The sequence below is a fragment of the Olea europaea genome, chromosome 8 (assembly GCF_002742605.1).
Source record: "Olea europaea var. sylvestris chromosome 8, O_europaea_v1, whole genome shotgun sequence".
Taxonomy (NCBI): domain Eukaryota; kingdom Viridiplantae; phylum Streptophyta; class Magnoliopsida; order Lamiales; family Oleaceae; genus Olea; species Olea europaea.
This window is the reverse complement of record NC_036244.1, coordinates 12,449,978-12,456,360: the sequence shown is the minus strand read 5'-3', so window position 1 is coordinate 12,456,360 and position 6,383 is coordinate 12,449,978. Positions and strand designations below refer to the sequence as shown.

General features: G+C 34.5%; 1 pseudogene; it reads right to left on the bottom strand.

Moving 5' to 3' along the window:
* Positions 1-356: 356 nt before the first annotated feature.
* Positions 357-6,383, bottom strand: part of LOC111398294 — a 21,285-nt pseudogene continuing 15,258 nt past the window's right edge.

Below are 6,383 nucleotides of genomic sequence, written 5' to 3'. Positions count from 1 at the left end.
TCAAATAGCTAAAAAGATATATTATAATAGTGATAACTGAAATATTTGGAGAGTTTTTAGTTTTTATTAATTAGTAAAAGATAGAAAAGTTATTAATAAACTTAATAAAATATAAAAAAATTATTTATATAATAGTACAATACACTACAGCTAATTTGTTAAAAGTAAAATTTATTTATTCATTTTAACTTATTTGTAAACAAGATCCAAGATAGCTTTAGTTCTTCATCTTAAAAAGGTCCATTAGCACAACCATGTTTTCAAGAACACCACCAACGGCAGAAAACTATGAATTACAAAGCACAAGATACTATATAACAAAAGATACTTTATCCATTCAAACTCCCCTAGAGAAACTCTTAGTAACATGAAGCATACACTGAGAAAATAATTGCGATTGCTTGGATCACGATGCCTAACGAAACATAAACATTACTTTTCACGACTCCTTTAAGTCTAGAGTTCATCCTTTGGTGGTGTTGGATTATCGATCTATAACTTGATGGGATACAAGGCCCTCATGTCTATGCTACGTTGCCCTTTTGATGCATCGACATTGCGTTGCACCCTAATGTAGCCACGTTGTCCCCATGAATTCATTTCCAGTATTTTGTTCCATCAAGTGTCATTTCATAGCCCATAACTGCTACATTGTGGTCTAGCTCTGTCCCACGATTTCCATTGAACACTCCATGTAGTCGAAGAACGTGTTATAGACATCGTTAGAACAGAAAATTATGGTAAAAACACATTACCAAAAGATCAATGGTTGTTATAAGTAGTGAAACTCTACCTCAAAGGAGAACTACAGGTTAGAACAACCAGCATCAATTGCAACAGAAAAAGCCTGGTTTACAACGGCTTTCATCAATGCATTTTCATCATTTGCAGGTACAATTTCGTGCCCATCAACCATGACCACTGGTAAATTCATCTACAAAACCAAAACACGTGAACAAAAGGACAGATAATTCGCCCTTTGTTCATAAAGAGAAGCCAAAGTTAGATTTTATACCTTGTCTGAATCACAATTCGCATGTTTGGCTCTGTAGGGATATGTTCTTTCTGTGTTTCTTGATGAACTCAAATGAGACCTCCGTTGCAGCCTATGTTATCCTCTTCACAATCGGTTAGCTCGCTTAGATAAAGAAACTAATTGACGAGTTCTAATTTTGTTGATCCTTTCAACTCCAACTACAGCTAGGGCTGTCAATGGATCGAATATGGAGCGAATCTGTCCAAATCCAATCCGATTCGATCCGATAATCCAACGGATATTTGATTGTTAAATCTATATCCGATTTTCTATGTTATCGGATATCCGATCCGATAATCCGATCCAAAAATTTTTTCCACCAATTTTTTCCAAAAAAAAATATTTTAACTATCTTGATGGGCTCACCTAATATACTAGAAGGCCCAAATCAATTTTTTATCCAAGTGATGCTCCTTTAGTTCCTTTTAAAGAAGATTTCTCTAGGAATGTTTTAATAATTTTCCTATGTGGGATACTACATTTTTAAATGGTACTTCTCTTCTAATGTTTTAGTGGTCTTTCAATGTGGGATACTATTCAATTGTCAATTTTAAGTGTTTAATAGTTTATTTTATTATTTTCACTAAAAATCATAGCCCTTACAATATTAAAATAAAAAAAATATCAATTTTAACAAAGTAAATTATTTTTGGACATATTAATTATTAGTTTTTGATGTTATAAAACAAATTATTATAGTTAATTTTATGGTATTTTAATTAATAAAAAATTAAACCTCTTTGAATATTTCAAGTAAAAATATTATAATTCAATTGTCAATTTTAAGTGTTTAATAGTTTATTTTATTATTTTCACTAAAAATCATAGCCCTTACAATATTAAAATAAAAAAAATATCAATTTTAACAAAGTAAATTATTTTTGGACATATTAATTATTAGTTTTTGATGTTATAAAACAAATTATTATAGTTAATTTTATGGTATTTTAATTAATAAAAAATTAAACCTCTTTGAATATTTCAAGTAAAAATATTATAATATTATCTAATATTATTTATTATTTGAAAATTATGCGTAAAGCCTGATATAAGTTTCAAAATGGAAAAAATTATGTTTAATAAATTATGATATAATATGTAAATTATATAATATTATTATAATAAATCGGATCGGATTGTTATCGGATCGGATCAACATATATCCATATTTGCTCCATTTAGTTAACGGATTATCGAATTCGGATCTTAATCGGATTATCGGATTGAAACCTTAAATCCATCTTCCATTAATTTCATTGGATTCGGATCGAATTTGGATCAAAATTCAATCCATTGACAGCCATAACTACAGCTGAAAATGGCCAACAACTACCTGCGAAAATTGATCCAGTCCAAAGCCAAAATTATTAAAATCGTAAATATAATATGAAATGAAATCATTATGTTCAATCCATATTTTTCCCTTTTCATCTTGGAATATCTCACGAGACTTACCACATTTGCCTTTATCTTTAACACCAGTGACGACTCCTTATTTTCTCTATTAGGAATTTTTCCCAAATCGACAGTTAATGAAAAACGAATTTAACCAAGCACACAAGAAACAACACCAAAAAATTGTTCACCCAGTTCGGCTATTGATGTCTACTCTGGGGGGCTCAGAGATCAGTCTAAATACTAAGTGCACAAAGACGTACAAGAGAGAGTACAATGTTCCAAGACCCAAATCATAATACGATATGGTCACTGATCCAAGTGGATCTCCCAAATCGCAAACCTTATCTAGAATAAATCATTGAAAATCACACCTAACCACTATACAAGTTACAGGCCCTTCTCACAGGCCAAAGAAGTTACTATAGCAACACCAATAACATAGGTTTCCAGAAAATATTCGAATTTCTTGAGAGATCTTGAAAGAAATACAGAAGGAGACGAAGAGAGAAAACCAGAGAGAACTTAGAGAGACAAAACCAAAAGTCTCTCAAAACTAGAACAAAAAATAATGCTTCAAAACCATCTGCCTTCCAGTGTTTTAGACAGGGGTAAAGGATCTCAACCGGTAATTCAAGATCAATGGTCCTGGTCCATTTTAAACTAGCATAACTCGTGTGAAGGTCCATCCACCAGTTAGGGGCTGCTTTATGGCCGTCCACTTCCAACTGGATCAAGAATTGTAGAAAGACAATTTTATCCTTCCATAAGTTGTTTGAGAAGCACGTTTTCACAATCTTTACCTTGGTTCTCAAAAGACACTCCATCTCTTTGGTTCCTAATGTGCACATAGTGGTTGATCCTACATCATTCCCAAAGTACTTGCACAAAAATTAACCTGTGTCAATATGGAGAAATGATAAAAAAAAAAAAAAAGGACTTAAATTTGCTAGCAGGAAGAATCTTAGTGCCCATATCAGATGGGTTCTCTTCAATTTGAATTTTTTCAAGATTAATGGTGCCAGTTGCAATCTTTTTGCTTATGAAGTGGTATTTCACCTCAATGTGTTTAGATCTTTCGTGATATGCCAAGTTTTTACTAAGTAATAATGCACTTTGACCATCAGTAAAGATCACAGGTGTTTCTTACAAAAAATTCAATTCTTTTAAGATTCTTTTTAGCCAAATACATTCCTCTACAGACTCTGTAATTGCCACGTACTCAGCTTTAGTGCTTGATAGTGTGACAATAGGTTGTAATTGAGGCGATATCACCTAAACTAAAGAAATAAGCTGAAGTAGATTTCTTCTGATCTTTGTCACCAGCAAAGTCAGAGTCAACATATCCTTTCAGCATCAAGTTGTCAGTTCTCCTTTCATACACTAATCCTACATTTATAGTTACAGCTATATATCTTAATAGCCATTTTAACCCAGTCCAATATAGTTTCCCATGATTAGACATGAAACTCCTTAGAAAACTAATAGAGTAAGCTAAGTTTGGCCTAGTGGTTACCATGAAGTGCATGACAGACCCTTTGTTATTGGCCTATGGTATGTTTCTCATCTCATTTATTTCATCAATTGTTTTGGGTGCCTATTCAGTTGAAAGAGTCATATAAGCTGCCAGGGGTAAGTTAACAGGTTTGGCTTCTTTCATACTAAATTACTTTTTCAAGGTAGGACTTTTGAGTAATTGTCAATTTATGAGTAGGCCTATCCCAGTAATGACCAGACCCAAGATCTTCTTGGCTCTCCATAGATCTTTCATATCGAATTCAGATTTTAAAAGATCTTTCATTCTTATAATTTCAGTTTTGCTAGGACTGATCAACAACATATCATCTACATATAGAAGCAAACAGACTTCACTACCACTTCTCACATTGTTATAGTACATGCATGGATCATATTCACTCCTCTTAAACCTAATCCTAAGTACATATGTGTCAAATCTTATATACCACTGCTTTGAGCTTTATTTAAGCTCATATAGTAATTTTTGTAGTTTACAGACATAATCAATTTTGCTTTTCACCTCAAACCCTGAGGTTGACACATATATATATCCTCTTCTAACTCTTCATGTAGGAAGACAATCTTAACATCAAATTGTTCAAGTTCCCAGTCTAATTGAACAACAAGTGCAAGCATCAACCTTATAGTCTTGTACTTGATTACTGGTGAGAATATCTCATTACAGTCAATCCCTTCCCTTTGAGTGAAGCCTTTGGCAGCTAGCCTGGCTTTATATTTCAAAGGATCTCTAGGATTACTACATTCCTTTAGTTTGTACACCTACTTACATTGCATAACCCTTTGTTTATTTGGTTTCTTTATTAGTTTCCAAATTTTATTGTCCAGTAAAGATTTGATTTTCACTTCCATTGCTCTTTTTCAATTTTCAATTTTTTTTCCATTCATAGCTTCTTCAAAGGAAGAAGGTACTGAATGTTCTAAGGTTTTCCCTGAAATAAGAGCAAACTCAGATAGATTTAATGTTTCATATTTGGGATTTGGCCTAGGTTGTCTTTTTTCCCTGTCTTTAGTAAGTTGATAGTCTCTTATGTGCCTATTAGGGAATTGAAGAGGTGGTTGCAACTTTCCACAATCAACGTGGTACAATGAATGCAGTCAGGCTTAAATTTTTTTCCGTTTTCTCTTAAAGAAAGAGCAAAGAGTTGGCTGCATTCATTGCGACCGCGTTCGATTGGGACTTGGGCTGAAATGACTCAAGCATTCTTTGACAAGTACTTTCCCCACCATAAAACAACTACATTGAAAAAGAAAATCTCGTCTTTCACACAAAATGAGAGTGAAAATTTATGTCAAGCGTGGGAAAGGTACAAAGAATTGCAAGCCCTCTGCCCTCACCACGGTTATGAAAGTTGGTGCATTGTGAGTTATTTTTATGAGGGATTATTACCTAGGGAGTGTCAATTTATTGAAATGATGTGTAATGGTGAATTTTTGCAAAAAGATCCGGATGAGGCTATAGACTACTTAGATGACTTAGCTGAGAAAGCCCATACCTGGACTGGACCTAGTGCTACCAAGAGTAGTAATAGGTTACGACCCACTGGAAACCCAAATAGCATTTATCGTCTTAAGGAGGAAGATAACCTTAGAGCAAAGGTAGAAGCCCTTACTAGAGAACTTGAAAACCTGCGTGCTAAGGATTCAAAAACCACTCGATCTGTTTCCCATATTGAACCCTTAGAGCCTTGTTTTGTGTGTGGAGGGAGTGATCATCCAGCACAAGAGTGTGCTACTTATGCTAAGATGAGGGGACTTTATGAGGAACACCATAATGCTTTAGGCATATATCAAAAGCCTTACAACCCTTACTCCGAGGTCTATAACCCAGGCTAGCGGAATCATCCCAACTTTAGGTGGAAGTCTGAGAACCAACAACATGCCCAAAAAACTCGAGCTTACAATGCACCTCCACGTCAACCCATGTCCTCTAGGAATTCCTTAGAAGACATCCTACATGCATTCATCGATTCACAAGGCAAAACAAATCAAAATTTTGAGACTATGATTGCTTAAGTAGTCGAGGAAAATAGAGAGATAAAGAATCATCTATCTAATTTAACCAATGCCTTAGCTGTAGGAGAACGTGGGAAGTTTCCAGCTCAAGCTCAACCAAACCCAAAAGGGCAACACATGGCACAAACCTCAGGATTTGAAGAGACCAATTTTAAGGAGGCGAATGCCATAACTACTAGATCAGGAAAGGTTGTAGAACCAACCCCTCCACCTAGAGAGAACGAAAAAGAGCCAAGTGAGCCTAATGGGAGCAGTCCTAGTGAGGAAGTTGTGGAAAACCTAGCTAGAATACCCTTCCCTCAAGCTCTCAAGTCCACTTCAAAATCAACAGGTTAGCATAATGAAATCCTAGAACACCTCAGACAAGTCAAAATCAATTTGCCTCTCTTGCATGTGATCT